Source organism: Bubalus kerabau, chromosome 17 (genome assembly GCF_029407905.1).
Source record: "Bubalus kerabau isolate K-KA32 ecotype Philippines breed swamp buffalo chromosome 17, PCC_UOA_SB_1v2, whole genome shotgun sequence".
Classification (NCBI taxonomy): domain Eukaryota; kingdom Metazoa; phylum Chordata; class Mammalia; order Artiodactyla; family Bovidae; genus Bubalus; species Bubalus kerabau.
Genome location: NC_073640.1, coordinates 14,271,970 through 14,291,690, shown reverse-complemented (window position 1 = coordinate 14,291,690; position 19,721 = coordinate 14,271,970). Strand labels below are relative to the sequence as shown.

Here is a 19,721-nt window from a genome sequence, read left to right as displayed (position 1 = left end):
CCTGTAATACAGGAGCTAGGTTATTACTATTCCCATTTTATGGCTGAAGAAACTTCAAGGCTTAGAGAAGGCTGCCTAAAGAGCTTTTTAGATAAGTATTTTAAACTAACTGCCTAAGGCCACAGAGCTAAGTAAGAAAGTCTAGATAAGGCCCAGCAGAGTCTGGGCCCACGACCTTGCTGTGAGGCAGGAGGTAGCTGCTCACTGGGAGACAGCTAAGCATGCTCCAGGGAACTGTCAGCAACTGGAGTGGATTACTGTTCCCTCGACAAGCTATAGGTCTTCCTGTTTGGAAGTGATGCAGGCAATGTCAGATTTAGCAGTGTGACATTTCTTACAAAGCATTTAAAGATGTTGTTTAATTCCTACTTTAGTAGAGACTGGCAAACACACAGGGCTTAGAGCTCTTCACCCACAAATGCTAGGTTTTCCTATTAGTTACTCAGGGCCTTAATCGAAAAAAAAAAAAAAAAAAAAACAACTGGACGATTTTAAAATAATAATAAAAGAACAAAAGGAGATGTTGGGCTTCCTTGGTGGCTCAGATGGTAAAGAATCTGCCTGCAATGTACAAGACCCTGGTTTGATCTCTGGGTCAGGAAGACCCCCTGGAGAAGGGCATGGCAACCCACTCCAGTATTCTTTCCTGGGAAATCCCATTGACAGAGGAGCCTGGTGGGCAACAGTCCACGGGGTCGAAAAGAGTTGGACAAGATTAAGCAACTAACACTTGCAAAGGAGCAAGAACAAAACAATTATGCATAAGTGACTCCAGATTTTATTTTACTCGAATAAAACCCCAAAGCGTTAGTGTCAGATGAGACTTGAGATTTCTAGAAGACAGTGGGGGCTGGCAGACAGATGGGATGGGGAGGGGCTTCTCTCCATCTCCAGTGGTTAAAGCAACATGCTTCCAAAGCAGGGGTCCTGGGTTCAATCCCTGGTTGGTGAACTAAGATCCCACATGCCGCTCAGCACGGGCAAAAGATTAAAAAAAAATTTTTTTTTAATTAAAAAAAAAAGGGATGGGGAGGCTGACAGAAAGCTCAGGGGAAAGGTGCAGACTCACGGAAGCAGCTCTAAGATGGGAAATGGTGACACAGGGAAGGGACAGGGTGTCAACAAAGCCGCACAGTGGTGCACACGCAGCTGCGTCTGGAGCCCACACTTCTGCCCACAACAGCGCCAACCGAGTGAAACAGAGAACTAGGGCGTGGAGGGAGCACTCCCGCCCTGGGGCTGGTTTGACATCTCTCTGCTCAGTGCCGAGTCCTGCGACTTTCATCGTCGAAGGCCAAGGACACAGCCGCTGCCTCTCATCTCGGATGGAGGCAGTGCTAGTGTGACGGATGAAACGTGTTATCCCGTAGCGTTCAGGTCATGTGTGTGACCATTTATTAAGTCCTTACCAAGTCGTGGGAATTGCGATTAAGTTCTAGAGACACAAAGATGAATAGTATACGGGCCTTCCTTTCCCAGACACCATCTAAGAAGAGACAGACCTAAGTGAATGATTATAGCAAGGGGGACCAGCACTGTCATTCCAGGACGCAGGCGTGAATGGGAGACCGGAAGCAGAAGCAGGCGATACTGCCTGGGCAAGACCTGGACTGCACTGTTCGGGTGAAATCTGGTGGGAGCCTGCCAGCCAGGCAAGGGGAGACACTGCAGAGAAAACAGCACAGGGGACTTCCGACAGTCTAGTGGTCAGCGGGTGTGGTTCTATCCCTGGTCAGGGAACTGAGATCCTGCATACTGTGAAGTGTGGCCAAAAAGAAAAAAGAAAACAGCAAGCAGCAGCAGGTGAGAGACAGTAATAATCCCCCCCACACACGCATGTGCACACATACACGCGTGCACACACACACAGATGTTCAGACTTAATCAGACCTAGTCAGAGGACTGAGGATGAGAAAGATCATCAAGTGTAGCACAACGCCACTTAATGTTTGCAAGTATTCTCTAAAAGTGTAAACCTGAAACTTATCATCAATCCCTTTTCTACCCACAATAATATGTGAGCTGAACTCTTGATTTTGGAGGGCATTCATATTTAACAAGAATTGAAACAGGTGTGATTCTGCAGTGCAGTCCTGCTTATGAGTGTAAGTACATGTCTGTTTGTTTGCTTGAAAATATAGATGGCAGATGTTGACTTCAAGGTAGGTGGCAAGAAATGGGCTTCCGCTCTGCTTTGCTGCAAAGGTTTCCAAACAGCTTCCACGGGTGTAAAGCACACGGATCCACAGTTCTCAGCACGGGCTTCTCTAGACGTCTGCCCTGCAGAATTCTAATTCGTGGCGCAAACGTGGAGCGGCATTTTTTTTCATCTCAAAGGCTTTAGCTGGAGGCAGTGCCTGTTTGGTCTGCCCTTTTAGGAAAAGAAATGCTAAGCAGGGGTGGGTTTACATGAAAGGGAGACGAGGGAATGAAAAGATGGGGCCGGCACAGAACCTGTCAAGTTTCTGGAGACTAATAACCTCCTTGACGTTACCAGAGGCAACTCAGAAACGCAGCCAACAGGAAGCCACGCTGATAGACAGCAGGGCTCCAGCAGCACGCATGCTCGATAATTCTCAGCAGTGGGGGCTGTTCTGTGGGCTCGGCAGCATCCCTGGCCTCCACCCACGGATGCCTGAAGCACCATCCAGCTGTGATGAGAAGGTCCCTAGATGTTGTCCCCAGTTGAAACGCCTGATCTAGATTAACTCTGAGCACTAACACCACCACAGAGCCTCAATCCTGTTCACTGCTTCCTTTTGAAAATCTTTTTCTTGGTAGTATCACCGCCACCCCGCAAATAAGCTCAGTAAAGAACTATTGCGATGGGCCTGTGACATACCCAAGTCCTGATATGAGGCAGTTTGGGACCTACGAGAAACAGGAAGCCTTGTGCATGAAGTTCCCCTGATTAAAGGAGGCTCTAAATGGCAGTGATGACTATTCAGTTGCCTCTGGGATGTGAAGAGGAAGGAGAAGTGGTTCGTTTGTTCGGTCATGTGTGTGTTTGATCACTCAGCAAACATTCTTGAGCATCACAGGGTGCCAGGTGCTATGCCAAGTGGACAAAGCAAACAAGCCCAGGCCTCCAGGAGCATGTGCTCAAATCAGAGAACAGAGGTAAATAGGAGGCAGCACGCTCCCCATCGCAAGTGCAGTGATGAATGAAACAAAATGAAACAAAAGCGCAAGCAGGATAGGGCTGCAGCCACTGTCCCTGCGTGGTCACTGAGCCAGGGAACGCGATTCACTCAAACTGAGATGTGCCAACCACGCAGACCCCAGACTTAGTGCTGGACGAGAATGTAATTGTCTTGCTAACAATTTTTATATTGATTAGATATGTCAATGATCATGTCCTGGGCATACTGGATTAAATAAAATCTACTATTAAAGTTAACTGGGACTGTTTCATTGACTTGTTTGTTCAGCTGCTAGAAACTGAAGCCCACATGTGTGGCTCACCCTGCCCTTCTATTCCTTCAGCCTGAGGAATCCCCACTGCCCACCAGCAGCCCGGCCCCAGCAAACGGCAAGTTCTCAGGCTCTGTGGTGGGAATGAACTTGGCCTGGTTGAGGCTGGTGGGGTTGCCACCTGCTAGGCAGGGGCTTGGGAGCCAAGTTAAGGAGTCGGGGTTTCACCCCAGGAGCACTGGGAGAGGCCTGGAAGGTTTGCCTCAGGAGAATGCCACGATCTGATTTTAATTGTGCCAAGATGCTGCGCTCTGGTGACTGTGCAGAGATGGGACAGGTGAGGACAGAGGAGCGCCACTGGGCGGGAGGGGTCAATCCCTGGGACCCCTCAGGCTTTGGCCCCTTGGGGTGACCCGAGAGATGGAAGTCCGAGATGCTGCTTCCTTCATGGGGCACAAGGGTCTTACTAATTCCCTGTACGTTACATTTGATTATGTGGACAACCTTTACTCCACGACAACAGGAAAATGAAATTTTTTCATCATCCAGAGCAGGCCTCGGGCTCCTGAGAGTGATCCTGCTGCTTCTCGAAGTCCAGCATAACCTGCTTCTCTCCAGAGAGGGAAGTGGACCAGCTTCCCTCTGTGAACTGGTTTCCTATTTCCTGTGCGTTGCCACACGAATTAAGCTTTTCACTGTCCGATCTCACTGAATTCTCTGACTTCATTCTTGGCATTTACTATGAACTTACAATTCCGTTTAGCTTTCTTCTCTTGTGAGGGTTTCCCCCCGACACACTTTTCTTGGGCTCTATTTTTGCATCTTAGCTTCCCTGTTTCACCCGCAAAGCCCCTCACTCAAGGATGTCAGCTGAACAGTAACCCTCCAAGCTCACTAACTCTGGCATTTTCCATTGGTGCTGCTCTTTCTAGATTCTCCTCTTCCCTTGCCTGTCGGTCATCACTGCCAGCAGTGAGTCATCGGCTCTGAGTCATGCCTGGCTGGGAGGCAAAGGCTCGGAGCACACCTGTCTGTGCAAGGCTGGCCCTTGGGAACACGGCCCGCACCCAGCACGGGCTTCCATACATGGATTCAGTAACAAGGGGAAAAAACAATCGCCTGGACTCTTTTTTTCCCTTCCAGATTTACCATTTCTTTCAGCTTTTGGTGGAGATGATTCCCACAGTGCAATGCGTCTTGATCATTCACTTTGCATCTTCAGAGGCAGAAGGAAGTTTCCAGAATGAGCCCAGAAGGCCCCAAGGATGAGAGGCTTTTCTTCCATGACGTCCCTCCTCTGTCACGGGACATGAAGTGTCACCCCATGTGCCACACTGGGACCACACCGCCTTTTGAGAGCTATGAAGGTACCACCAAACTGTGCGTAAAACACGGAGGATGGGCCCCACGCCAGACCAGGAAACGGGAGAGATGAGCTGCGAACACAGCGTGGTACTCGGACCGGACCTGCGTGAACCTGAGAGCCAGCGCTGCCCACAGGCTGTGACGGGAGGCACACAGGCCTCCTCGCCAGGGCTAACCCTGAAGTTCAAGGCACCGGATCCGAACCCACAAATACAAGCTCTGCTCCCACACTCCTCCCTGAAGGCCCCACGCTCTACCATTACAGATTCCTATTTTTCTAAGCATCTCCCTTCTAAATATAAAACTCTTGGCAGAGGTGTTGCCATCAGCTCTCAGCACCTGGGAACAGACCAGCCTAACAGGTCCCCAGAGCAAGGGTTCTGAAAAGGCAAGAGGCATTAAAAGTCAGGATGGGAGTGCAGTGTGTGGGATGACATGGGGTGGGGTGGGGGTGGCACTTGGGGACATTAAAGGACTTCCAGTCTCTGCAAAGAGACACAGAAATGGGCAGAGATGGTGCCCCTGGGAAGGAGACGGGAAGCCAGGGGAGGAGAGATAGAGACAGAAATCACTTTTCCCTGGACATCCTCCCGTATCATTTGAGTTTTGTACCACCTGCATGAATTACCCAGCCAACAAAAAATTAAATAGGGAAGAGGTGGGTATTGGGTATCTGGGTGAGATGAAGCCAACAATAAAAAGACCTCTGAAGGCGAAGGGACAGGTTACATTGGCTGCTCTGCTCACAGGCTGCCCTGGTCTCACGACCCCCAACCCCACTCTCCACCTACCAGGCCCAAATCACAAGTTTTTCTAGCAACTCCTGCATGGCCCTTTTTCTGAACCTTTTTCAGGGTCAAAATCTGAGACACTGAAACTCAGAATTCTCAAAAGCCTTATTTAAAAGCCCCTCAGAATCACTAGGAAAGTCCCACAAAGGAAAAATGTGACTGCTCTGATGTTGTGGCCTCCGGCTCCGACTGGCTGTGCGAGGCCTGACACGGGAACATCATGTCCAGCGGCACCGTTTATCTCGCCATCAGGGAGCCAACCCTTCGTCACAAGGACGGGGACAGAAGCGTGTCCCCAAGGGAGCAGTCATCCCCCCAGGGCCTCTGGAGCTGTCAGGGAAACTCCGCATCCTGCCCCAGGCTGGAGCCACCAGGGAGACCTGGCCACCAGCGGTTATGGGGAGAGGCCACCGGCTCTGCAGTCAGTCGGGAGGTTCGTGCGGTCCTGGATGACCCTGCGCAAGTCACTCTATGAGTCAGACCCTCCCTCTCCTCGCCCAGGACCCACCTAGAGTACAAGCTGTAAGTTGTAAGGATCACAAATACTTTAGGCATAAACATCCAAATCCATGTCATTAGCCCAAAAAATAACCCGGCCCCCTCCTACCAGTTTTACCCCTTAAAATGTTACTGGATCTCGAAGTTAGAAGGTGTTATGCTTTGAGCATTCCATGAACTGAACCATGGAAAGAGATGCTGAGGGACCTCCCTGGTGGTCCAGTGGCTAAGACTCTGTGTTCCCAATGCAGAGGACCTGGGTTCTAGATCCCACATGCCACAACTAAATATCCTGCATGCCGAAACTAAGACCTGGTGTGGCCAACTAAATCAACATTTTTTTTTAAATCATAAAGTCATAATGGAATAGGTTGGGCCCCAAATCCAATTTGACTGGTGTCCTTATAAGAAGAGACAGGGAGACACACACAGAGGGAAGATATTGTGAAAACACATATACATACACACAGACACACAGAAAGAAGTTCATGTGACCACAGAGGCAGGGATGGGGGTCATGCAGCTGCAAGACAAGGAACAGAAAGGGTGGCTGGAAACCCCCAGAGGCTGAGAGGAGGGCAGGAACAGACTCTGCCTCTGAGACCCCAAGAAGGAACCAGCTCTGCTGACACCTTGATTTTGCACGTCTTGTCTCCTGATCTGTAAGAGAATAATTATCTCTTCCCTAAAATCCCCCAGTTTGTGGTACTTTGGTACAGCAGCCCTAGGAGACTCATAAACTGATCTGGTTTTACTTTCTGTCTAAAGCTTAAAATTCTCTGGCCTGACAGTCAGCTCACCAGCCTACTATGGCTGTCTCTAGTAAGAGAAGACTAATTTATTATCTACCAATGCAGCAATCCCTCTTATCTTTGACAAGGTCTGTTATAAAAATCATTCATTTAGCAAATATTTATTGAGCACCTACTACGTGTCAGGCACTCTTTGGGGCTCTGTTGATGCGATGTTAAACGGGGAGCCAACACTAAAAGCACGTACACGTATGGCCATTTCTGATACGATGATGCAAGGAAAACAATACGACATGAGCAAAGTGGGTTGGGGACCAGGATGAAATTATTTAAATTGTTAGGGGAGCTCCCACTAAGCTTGTGACACTGGACCAGTGACCTGAATGACAAGGAGTCAGCCACAGGAGAATCTGGCTGGAGGAACAGCCAGTGCAGAGGCCCTGAGACAGAGCAAGTTAGACCCAGTCAAGGCCCAGAAAGAAGGAGGGACTTTTGTTGAGGGAGGGAGTGGCAACTAATGAAGCTGGAGCAACAAGGAAGGTCAGTCAGTCCTTGCATAGTGGGGCCAGGTAAGAAGCTTGCATCTGATCCCAAGACTACTGAGATGTCACTGGGGAGAGACATGATTTGATGCAAAGTTGTTTTTGTTTTAAATCACTCTGGGACTTCCCTGGTGGTACAGTGGCTAAGAATCTGCCTGCCAACATAGGGGACACAGGTTCAATCCTTGGTCTAGGAAGATTCCATATGTTGCTCTGCAACGGAGCCTGCAAGCCACGACTACTGAGCCCGTGCTCCTCAACACGAGAACTTTCACCTTTGTCATTCCAGATCTACACGGCCACTGATGCACCCCAGACTGCCTTGACTTTTTAAAAATTGTTTTGCACCAGTGACCTGCTGAAACACACTCAGATAACCTCCTCTGGTGTCCTTTTTCAGATCTAGATGCTCAGAGCTAGAAAATGGGATTCAAGCTTATTCTTCCCTAATGAGAACAGCTGTGCCCTCTTTAAAGAGGAAAGGGGAAAAAAAAAAAAAAAAACATCGCCATAATGCAAACAATGCCATGTATTAAAAAAACTGGATAAAACAAACAAAAGTACTGGGTCAACTCCTCAGGTTTCACAACCACTGCATTTTTCTTCAGGGTGGAGGACAAGGAAAACGATTATGGCAAGTGTCCCTAGAATTGCCCTGGTCTGTTGCATCACGTGGCTGAAGACACCTAGACTATTAGGAAACTCTGAGCGCTTGAGCAAAACACACTCCCTGCAATCATACTTCCCCACTAGGTTTCTCAAGGACCTATAAACAAATCTGAGTACATGCAGACGCTCAAGCCTGGGGTAGAAGGAAGTGGTGGAGAGCGTCTGTGCTCGAGAGCCATGCTGCCTTAGCAAGCAGGGAAAGCGGTGGGGGACAGGGATGCTGGGAATCCCTCAGGCCCTGGGATGTGTGTGTCACTGGCCCCGCATCCTGCATCCTGCTCAGCGGAGCGGTGATGGGCCACTGAATCTTGGTGTCAGACAGCTAGGCTTAACACTGATTTGCTCCTACTAGCTAAGTGACCATGGGCAAGCCATTTAGCCTTAGTTTCCTCATCTGTGACATTTATGAAGATCAGTTAAGATTCTGCGTGTGAGAGCCCTTTGCAAATTACTCTGTGGTGTAAAAGTGAGGGGTTATCATTGGCAATAAGGATTTTTACTCCTCCCTTTGCATGTCATATGGGTTGACTTTCCCTGACTTTCTCTCTTCCTAGGCTGCTTTTGATGTTTCTTTTCACTTGATTATTTCCTTTTGAGAGAAGGGAAGAGAGACAAAGGCAGGTAGCATGATGACTCATTTCACCTTAAACCCTTCCGAAAAACTGTCCTAAAAAATGTGCTCTCAGAGCCATTTTGTTGCTGCTCAGTCGTGTCTGACTCTTTGCAACCCCATGGGTACTCTGCCAGGCTCCTCTGTCCATGAGGTTCTCCAGGCAAGAATACTGGAGTGGGTTGCCATTTCCTTCTCCAGGGGATCTTCCTGGACCAAGGATCAAACCTATGTCTTCTGCATTGGCAGGCAGATTCCTTACCAATGAGCCACCTGAGAAGCCCCTCAAAGCCATTTGGGGCCATCCTAAAGCAATTTACCTCCAAAGAATCAAAGCTATTGTCATGCAAAAAGGACCATGTCTAATATCTGTGGATATTCTGCACTGTCTGGAAATCTGTAGCAAATAATTCAAGGTTTGTGATTTACTCAGGTCGCTGAGTAGTTTTTCATTGGCCTTAATTGCTGTGTTCTCAAATAATACAAACTATCTTCACATTAACCCACACAAGCCATACAAAAGACAAAGACGGAAGAAAATCACAGGAATGTATTCCAGAACCAAATGAGAAGTTAGAGATAATCTGCTCAGTAAAGTGCATATCCCTGAGTCCTCAGCCATCTTTATCTCTTTAATGGAAAAAGAACCTCATGAGTCAACTTTCTCATTGTGAGCTGATCTCAATAGCCAGCCGATCGCCCTGTGCTTCAAATGCATAAGCAGTCCTATTTCTGCACCAAGTGGAAATAAAAGCCAGTGACAGCCCAAGGGAGAGAAGGAACAAGGGGAAAACACACACTTCCAAACAGAACCACGGAAAGATGGAAAAAAGCGCTCACGCGTAATACAACTGAATTTTTTTTCTTTGCTTAGTTCGGTGTTAAGCATCTTGGTTGTCCTGGTTTAGGTTGAGGGAGGGGGTGCCTTGAATCAAATGAGCTCCAAACCTCAGCTTTAGGTGACAATGGTCTGGAGGGTCGCCTGCTCCCTGACAGCTGTCAGCTTGCCTCTTATCATTTACTCACCCCAGCGAGTCAAGCTGCACGTCAAGCTCCTCACCTGTGCCAGCTCAGAGGTGAGTTCTTGCCCAGTCTGCAGGCTGGCACCCTGGCCTCACACTTAACCGGAGTCACAAGAGCTGGTCAGTCCCTACTGACATGTCCTCTTCCTCCTCCCAAACTCAATCAACCTACAACCCAGAGAAGCCCAGACCCCACGCAACGCGAAACTCCCACCCAGCTCCAGAAAATCCCCCATCCTGTCCTTTCCAAGACCCTGGTCCCTGGGCCAGGCCACCCTGAACCAGCTGCTCTACACGGCCCCACGGCAAAGCTCCTATTGCTCCCGACCACCGCGGGGACGAGGGGGCCCCGGGGAGGCGGGCCGAGCCCTTCTCCTGTGCCCCTACACCGCCCCCGCTGCCACCTCAGAAGCAGAGGGGCAGCAAACTTAAAGCCCAGCACGCAGCACAACTCACCGAGTCTTCCCCATCCCGGTTCGAAGAAGCCCCTCCCCAGCACGCTCGTCCAGGAGGGGAGGGGGTTCCTCCCCCAAAACTGGGGAGCCGGCTCCATTCCTAAGCCACCTGGCGACACCGTCAGCCGCCAGGGATGGGGACACATTTTCCAGCACCCCCCCACCCCCCAGGGAGCGCCCTGCTCCCCATAAGGTGGGCTCTTGGCCCCCTCCTCCCGTTTCCTCACCTCAGCTTGAGCCGAGGCCGACCCCGCAGAGCCCCGGTCCCCAACCGACCACCCCTCACCCGCCGGTCCCCGGGCGCTCCGGCTGTCGCCCCTCGGAGAGCGAGTCCCCGCGCCGCCCACAGAGCCCGGCACGCCGTCCCCCTCACGGGCGCCAACGGGCCCCCCGCCCCTCTCACCGCGGCGGGGGTTGGCCGGCCGGGCGGGCCCGGGAGCTAGCGCGCGGGCGGGCGCCTTTGGGCTCGGCGGTGCGGCCACTGCGCCGGCCCCGGAGCCGTGTCCTTCTGAGGCCGGCCCGCGCGAGCTGTCAGTCAGCAGCCCGGGCCCGCCCCCCCCCCCCCCCCTCGCCCGGACTGCGCAGCCGCGGTGCAGCCCGGAAGCGGCGTCACGTGCTGGGGTGGGGCCGCTACCCGCGCCCGAAGCTCCGAGGCTCTCGGGCCCCTCCGGCCCCGGCTCGCCCCGGACTGGAGCCGCCTTTCGGATGCAGGCGTCGTCCCCCGCCCCTGGGAGCACTCTTGGGGACTTCTAACAGAAGGTCGTCGCAACCCCGTTTCCTGGATCTGCTCAAAAAACTAGGCTGTTCTCCCGGGCCGAGCAGAGCTGTGGGGTGGGGGGTGGGTGCAGGCCGTTCTGTGGACAGATGAGTGAATTATTTGGTGATTCTGGAGGTGGGGGAGCCCGGGAAGGGAGTATAACCTGATTCGGGTTGCTACCCTGCCCTGATGTCCGCACCTTTAAGACAAGGATCCCCTTATGCCATTTCCTTCTCGTCTGTTTCAGTTAGGCTGAAGCCTTGACTTTAAGGAACGTACTTGTGAAACGAGTCAGGCAAGGATGTATGGAACGGAAGGGCACTGTGAGGCCGACTGATTTTTTTTGAAAGGGGGCATCTTAAAAAGCTGATGGATTCCACTTTCTTGAACTCCTACGCGCATCAGCATCTTTTCACCAGATACAGTAAACACAATTTTCGAGCTGTCTGGCTTGGGTTTCTTCCACATCTCTTCAAAAGAACAAACCAAAACCGTTACAAAAGGTAAAAAATATGTGTGCTTCGGACACTTTTTTTTTTTTAAAGCTTTTTATTTTATATTGAAGAATAGCTGTTTAACAATGTTGTAACAGTTTCGGGTGGACAGCAAAGCGACTCAGTCATACATATACATGTATCTGGAAGATTTTTCAGTTCAAGAGCAAGCATAGGAATGTAAATGGACACCCCCCTCCCAAAAATCTTGGGGTTATGGCAAGCTTGGTTCTAACACCTAGTGAAACAGACTGTGAATTCTGACACTGCAAATTCTCTGAAGACAGTTCCAGAGCTACACTGCAGGGCTATAGAGCGCCTTTGGGTGGGTAACTAAGCTGTGTCCAACTCTTTTCAACCCCGTGGACTGCAGCCCTCCAGGCTCCTCTGTCCATGGGATTTCCCTGGCAAGAATACTCGAATGGGTCACCATTTCCTTCTCCAGGGTATCTTTCTGACCCAGGGATCGAACCTGCATCTCCTGCATTGGCAGGCAGATTCTTTACCACTGAGCCACCAGGGAAGCCCTAATAAAGCTCTACCTTTAAATAAATGCCCTGGCATCTGAACTAGGGCAGAATGTCAACCTCAGAAAACTGGGGCAGGGGTTGTTCTCTGAAGTCTTAGGAGTTAGGCAGGAGGAACTGGAGTTCTGCCACTTAGAAGGAAAGACACCTGTGGATTGACGATCAAGTGTCTTTCTTGTGCCCCACACATGGAGCTGCTGGTCCCTGGGAAAGTGGACTGTTCAGACTTGCTTGGGAAAGTTTAAGGGAGCAACAGGAAGGAAAGAGCTGGGAGCTGCGATTCTACAAGAGGCGTGGGGCCTTCAGCACCTCAGCTGCTTCTGGTCCATTTCTGATTTGCATGACCAGCTCCGTGTAGTCATCAATTGTGATAAACCAGATCTCTGGGTATTTTAAGCTTCATGTGAATCCAGAGAAGTGTAAGACAGCGTTCATTTTCTTATGTGGGCACTACAGATGGGGGGGGCATCCCGCAGGCTACAAGAGCATCATGAAGACTGTATGGAATGGAGGAGGATTGTATCTGTGGCTGGAGGAAGTCCTCCCTTGGTTCAGTGAGTGAACCCAGCACCAGGAGTACACTCTTGCAGCCTTGTTCTCACTCTGGTGATACCAACTGTTCAGGAAAATTGGAAAATGAGGGTTCATTCAGGGTTAGACTCCATTTTGGGGAAATATCATTTGTCTTCAAGAAGATTAACCTGTCTCTCCAAACTAAATAAAAGATCTTCTGAACTTGCCGGAAGGTTGGAGAGAAGCACATGACATGGCCATTTTACTTAAAAAGGGGAAGAAAGTAAATTCTGCAAACCACAGACCAGTGAACTAGACATTGGGCCTGGGAAACATTCAGGACAGATGACTCATGAAAAACATCTGTGACCCCGCAGAAGAGGAAGCACCAGTGGCAAAGATCAAGTCATGCTGGGTTAACCATGAGATTTCAAGATATGAAATCTATACTGGTAATTCGAGGAAATATGATAGAACTAGTGTATTTGGACCTGGAACGTGTATTTACCAGAATGTAAATGTGTAAGTGACAAAAGTCCAGGCAAACTGGTTTTTCAAAAAAAAGAGGGAATATAGGGACTTCCCTGGTGGTCCAGTGGTTAAGACAGCTTCCACTGCAGGGGGTGCGGGTTTGACTCCAGGTAGGGGAACTGGGGTCCTGCATCCCTCAAGGCACAACCAAAAAAAAGAGTGGTGATAATAGGAATACAGTGGCTTACATGACTGAAAAGTTCTGGGGTTGGCCCAGCAGGATCCAGGGGCCAAGTGACATCATCAGAACTTGATCTCATCTCTCTCGCCTTCTTGACTGCTTCCCTTTGAGGTGGGCTTCATTCTCAGATCAGGTTCTTTTTTTTCAGGTTTTTTTCCTTAGTATCTTCTTTTTTTTTTTTTTAGTATCATTGCTTTACAATGCTGTGTTAGTTTCTGCTGCATAACAAAATGAATCAGCCATGTGTATACACGTTTCTTCCAGTAGAGGGTGCTTCAGGAGTAGGAGGCTATGAGCTCCTCTCCCAGTTGTATGACCCTCACCACACTCCTTAAACTCAGTGGGCCTGTTTCTTCATCTGAACAAGGGGCCAGCCGTAACACGTTCGTTCATTCATTTGCTGCGTATTGCACTGTCGCAGGAATGGGAGAGGAGGAGGAATTTTTGATAATGTGCCGGGGAGGAAGACATGCTGAAGGGCAGGAGAGGGCCAGCTTGGGATTCCAGGGAACACAGAGCCCAAGGCACAGGCCTGCTGCCCCCGAGGGCTCTACCTGCAGCTGGAGGTGAGGTGACCCAGTGAAAAGGAATTCAGGAATGTGTCACACCACTTTAGGTTTAGACTTCATGGGCCTTGTTCAACACCTTGGGTTGGAGAGCTTCAGCCTTCTGGCTTCCCTGATCTGGCTGATGCATTCAACATCACAATCTCAGTGGAAAAAATAAGAAACCACCCAAACTCCCTTCTGAAGAAATTTCTGATTTTTCCACCGTACAGCCCTTGGAAGTCTCTTTCTCTCCCACTGTTAAAATACCAGCATACAAATCATAAATGTACAAGGCTGAATTTTTACCAAGTGAGCACTCATACAACCAGCACCCAGCTCAAGAAATAGAATATTACTAGGCCCCAGCATCCCCACTACCGTGGTAATCACAGCCCTGCCCTGTCTTCCTATACCAAAGGTCAGTTTTGCCCGATTTTGAACTTTTACTCAACATTCTATTTTGTGAGATTTACTTGTGTGTAGTGTGCACTTTCATTCTGTAGAGTCTTGTATTTCACTGTATAGGTAGACTACTATCTGTTCATTCTGGCTCCACACTGCAAACAACCTGAATATCTGTGAACAATGCTGTACTGTGGATTGTGGGAACATTCTATCACAAGTCTTCCGATCTGTCTTCAGCAGATACTCGTAACGGTCCTGCGGGCTGGTTTAACAATCGCATTCCTGCCCCCAGCAGTGAAGTGGATGGAAGCCCCAGTTTCTCTGCATGCTCACCAGCACCTGGTGTTTTTTCACGTTAGCCATTCTAGTGGGTGTGTAAATAGTATTTCATTGTGGTTGAAGTTTGCATTTCCCTGATGACTAATGAAAATGAGCATTTTTTCATGTTTGGATTTTCTTCTGTGAAGTACCTGTTCAAGTGTTTTGCCAATTGTTCCATTGGGTTGTCTCATTTATTTTAAATTTTTATGTATTTAAAAATGGATACCTGGTTTACAAACCTAACAAGTTACAAACCTATTCCTTATACATTTTCCCAGGGATTGTATATACAAACATATATATGCCCCAGATCTTCTTTTTCAAATACAGTTTTACACCATAGTTAGCTGGTGATGGACAGGGAAGCCTGGCGTGCTGCAGTCCATGGGATCGCAAAGAGTCGGACACGACTGAGCAACTGAACTGAACTGACACCATAGAGTTAATATACCTCAGATATCACTGCACAGTATTCCATTCGTATGTATAACATACTCTACTTCATATACCGACAGCATATAGGGCGGTGCATTTTTATGCTTCTACAGACATTCTACTATAAATACTGACGTGCAAACATCTTTGTGTGCATGAGGGACTCTATCTGGAGGATAAATTGCTAAGTTGGGTCAAAGGGTAAATACAATTAAATTTTTGCGATTCATACCTCTATCTTGCTCTGCAAAGAGCTGAATAAAATGACAATTGCACCAATCTGGTCTTCCTGCCAACACTCAGGATCGCCAAACTTGAACGTTCATCAACTGACTAGGTGAAAATGGGATCTCTTAATACTCTTACATCTGGATTCATTCCTTTTACTTTGAATGAGGCTGAGCATCTTTTCATGTGGTTGAACGGAGGCTCCACTTTAAAAGAACTATTTCGTGGGATGAGTGGTTAGCTGCACACTAGCTCCTGATGGATACACAGAACTGATCCTGGAGCTGAGATGTCCTCATGCCTGTGAGGACGTCCAAGGGTAGGTGTTTGGTTCCGTGGGCCTTATGAAATAAAAGAGAGACCCAAAAAAAGTGTGTTGAACCACAGTCTCAAAATAGGAAGAAACCTTGGAAATCAAGTCTAATCTTGTATTTTTTTAGAGAGTAAAAAAAAGCCAAGGCTTAGAGAAGGGAAATGACTTGCAGAAGACCACATATCAAGTCTGCTGAGAAAGATGAAAATCCTTGATAAGAGTTGAATTGTTTTTGTCAACTGCTGTCATCCTGTTAGATATTTTAATGAATGATTTCATCATGCTACTTCCTTTAGCAACAGGGCAATTTTCAAGTAACAGTAAACAAGCCCATACAGGTGTAGGGGCTGAGGAGAATTACAAGTCTTTTTGTGAAAGACTTTGAAATGGGTCACAAAGTCATCGTGTGTCTTCAACGGGCAACTAGGTGTTGCCCTGCACACCCTTGGATTATCTGGGTCTATGGATCTTTTTCTTTGCTTTAAGCTATTTCTAACTCCATAGGTTTTTTTTTTTTTTTGGCAGCATCAGGTCTTAGCTGCAGCCCTAAGGGACTCAGTAGCTGTGGCATGTGCAGGCTTAACTGCCTCCCAGCACACGGGATCTTAGTTCCCAGGCCAAGGATCGAACCCATGTCCCCTGCACTGGAAGGCGGATTCTTAACCACTGGACCATGAGGAAAGTTCCATTCTATAGGTTTAAAATTTATTTATTTGGCTGTACTGGGTATTAGTTGGCTACACTTGGGATCTTTAGTTGCAGTGTGTGGGATCTAGTTCCTTGACCAGGGATCAAACCCGGGTATCCTGCACTGGAAGTGTGCACTCCCAGCCACTGGAGCCAACAGGGGTGTCCCAGCGCTATAGGTTCTGGAGAATAGACAGCAAGGCCAGTGATTCTGTTACCAAGGCTGTTGCCCCAGAATCTTACCCTTGCCCCTCCTTCAAATGAAATGTGTGTTTTTTTTAATTTACTTAGTTTAAATTTTTGGCTGTACCATGTAGCATACAGGATCTCAGTGCCCGACTAGGGATCAAATCTGTGCCTCCTACAGTGAAAGCTCAGAGCCCTAACCACTGGGACCACCACAGAACTCCAAAACCAATTATTCTTATCTAAGGAAATCCCGTGGACAGAGGAGTCTGGTGGGTTACAGTCCATGGGGTTGCAAAGAGTTGGACATGACTGAGCGAATGAGCACCCACAAGCATGCAAGTTTCAGGAGGAAGATGCAAAGAGAAAAAGTAACAAGAACTGATTAGAACAAATTAGGCCAAAGACTGGGGAAGATGTGGCTTCCAGTGGACCTTTATCAGCTCACTGTAATATATTAGCACACGCTAAATGACACACTCATCAGCACAGGATGGCTGACAACTGCCAGGACAGCAACTGCAAAAGTCCATACAAGCACTGCAAAGGAGGGGCGCAACAGTTCCAGGTCCAAACCGCGCCCCAGTTCTCCAGTAAGTCGTGAATATTCTTTCCCCTCCTGCCAATTCCTTCCTTTTAACCTTGACCTTCTAATATATTTGGTGGCTCCACCAGAATTGGGTTGAGAGCTGATTTGCAAACTAGGTTCCCCCTTTCCATTCTTTGGCTATTGAATATAGCTTGTGTGATTCCACTCTCAGCACCAGTTTCAGGAAAGACAAGAGGTCTCCATGCAAGTCCAGCTGACCTGCTTGGTAACAATTCCTGCCCACCGATATCTGACATTTAAATGAACCTTGTCTGGCAGAAGATCAACTGATTTCCCTACTGTAGAAGCCAGTTTTGATTTGTTCAATTAAGCAAATTCTTTTTTATTTTAATTTTTTGGCCACACTGGGATGTGGGATCTTAGTTCCCCAACCAGGGACCGAACTCGTGCCCCCTGCATTGGGATGTAGAGTCTTAACCACTGGCAGCATTCCTGACTGCCCACAGGTACCTGTCTTTTGGATTCATCTTTGAACCACTTGTATCATTCATCTTACCTACTTTTCTCCTCATAAATTAGTGAGTTAAATCTTTGACATGTGTATGAGACATAAATCTTTGACATATTTGTATGAGAGTCATGATTTAACTTTTAAAATTTCTCAGATCTGTTTTGTTGTGTTTATTAACTTTTTTTTAAAGATACTTTTGTGGGGAAGGATAAATTAGGTTGGGATTAACATATACACACTGCTATATATAAAACAAATAACCAACAAGGACATACTGTATAGGACAAGGAACTATACTCAATATTTTATAATAACCTATAAGGTGAAAGAGTCTGAAAAAGAACATATACACATATATGTATAATTCAATCACTGGGCTGTATACCTGAAACTATATTGTAAATCAACCATCAGATCAGATCAGATCAGTCGCTCAGTCGTGTCCGACTCTTTGCGACCCCATGAATCACAGCACGCCAGGCCTCCCTGTCCATCACCAACTCCCGGAGTTCACTCAGACTCATGTCCATCGAGTCAGTGAAGCCATCCAGCCATCTCATCCTCTGTCGTCCCCTTCTCCTGCCCCCAATCCCTCCCAGCATCAGTCTTTTCCAATGAGTCAACTCTTCGCATGAGGTGGCCAAAGTACTGGAGTTTCAGCTTTAGCATCATTCCTTCCAAAGAAATCCCAGGGCTGATCTCCTTCAGAATGGACTGGTTGGATCTCCTTGCAGTTAAGGGACTCTCAAGAGTCTTCTCCAACACCACAGTTCAAAAGCATCAATTCTTCGGCGCTCAGCCTTCTTCACAGTCCAACTCTCACATCCATAAATGACCACAGGAAAAACCATAGCCTTGACTAGACGAACCTTTGTTGGCAAAGTAATGTCTCTGCTTTTGAACATGCTATCTAGGTTGGTCATAACTTTCCTTCCAAGGAGTAAGCGTCTTTTAATTTCTTTAATATAAAAGAAGATATCTTTTAACGTTGTTCATAGCAAGTGTATCTTAAGCATAGCAGCCACTTGCAGTCTCGACGTTATCCAAAGACAATCATCCTTTCTTTCAGCCAATACAAAAGGAATTGCGCACAGATTGGAAGCCTACCTCTCTTTTCTTCCTTGTGGAAATAAATAAGCCAGGAGATTAGGAGGGCTTCCCTGATATCTCATCGGTAAAGAATCTGCCTGCAATACAAAAGACTCCGGTTCAATCCCTGGGTCAGAAAGATCCCTGGAGGAGGAAATGGCAACCCACTCCAGTATCCTTGCCTGAAAAACCCCATTGACAGAGGGTTGACAGTCCCAAGGGTCACAGAGTCGGATACAACTAAGTGAAGAAGCACAGGAGACTCAATGAGGATTGACTGAATGTATGAAAGTGAAAGTCGCTTAGTCGTGTCCGACTCTTTGCGACCCCATGGACTATACAGTCCATGGAATTCTCCAGGCCGGAATACTGGAGTGGGTAGCTCTTCCCTTCTCCAGGGGATCTTCCCAACCCAGGGATCGAACCCAGATCTCCTGCATTGCAGGCGGATTCTTTACCAGCTGAGCCACAAGGAATGTATAGCACCATATTAAATGCACAGGCACAGTAACAAAAATCTTAAACTTTTAAAAGCTGGAATTCAATGACTAATGCACCTTTTACTTCCAAAAGCTTAGCTATATAAGCATATCTGGGAGCAAGAATGGTCAACTGTGAGAAGGTGGCTTGCAGACAGTGAGATTTCTATCCTTCATCCTCAATTAGTTTTTATCAATCTTACAAGTTAGTGGGTACTTAAAGAATTTAACAACAAACACTAACTGAGCGCCTACTCCCCAGCCCTGAGGAAATTGTTCCCAGTATAGGAAATACCCGTCCCCCGCGCCGCCCCCGCCCCCCCACCCCCGCCAACCATCACACACACAAACAAAGCTAACCACGTTTCTACCTTCGACAAACTTAGGACTCAGCGTCAGGAAGGGGTCGCTGGGACGCTGTGGTGTCCACGCCCCCTAGGGGCCGTTAATCAGGAATCACGCATACAGCGGCGCTTCCCCTTCCCCCAACGCGCTTTCCGGCCCAGGCGTCCCCCTGGCGCTTCTCCACTAACCCGTGATCGGATTTCTCATCCCCGCGCGCCGCACGCACAGCTCGCACCTCTCGCTGGCTTCACCCGCGCCGCCGCGGGCCCCTGGACAGGCGGGTCCGAAAGCCTGTGGCAGCCCGTAACCCCCATCCTTTCTCTTCCCCAGACCTCAGCTTGCACGGATCGCTTTATTTTAGAAAGCGGACCTTGAGACTAAGGAGGGCTACGTTTCCCTGGGAACAGCCAGTTTTTAGGACCCGCGGTCCCAGAATCACAGAAACCCCGCCCCCGCCCCCGCCGCGGCGCGGCCGGATCTGCGCAAGCGCGGCGCCGCCAACC

General features: G+C 48.5%; 1 protein-coding gene across 3 annotated transcripts in view; it reads right to left on the bottom strand.

The window, feature by feature from the left end:
• Positions 1-19,692, bottom strand: part of KIAA0513 (KIAA0513 ortholog) — a 60,014-nt gene extending 40,322 nt beyond the window's left edge. For 2 of the 3 annotated variants that reach the window (XM_055553941.1, XM_055553943.1), the window contains exon 1: positions 10,522-10,672. The gene's annotated coding sequence lies outside the window, so the exon portion shown is untranslated. Of the gene's footprint in view, positions 1-10,521; positions 10,673-19,406 lie in introns of those variants that run through there. The other variant, XM_055553942.1, reaches the window with a different exon arrangement.
• Between the last annotated feature and the right edge of the window lie 29 nt (positions 19,693-19,721).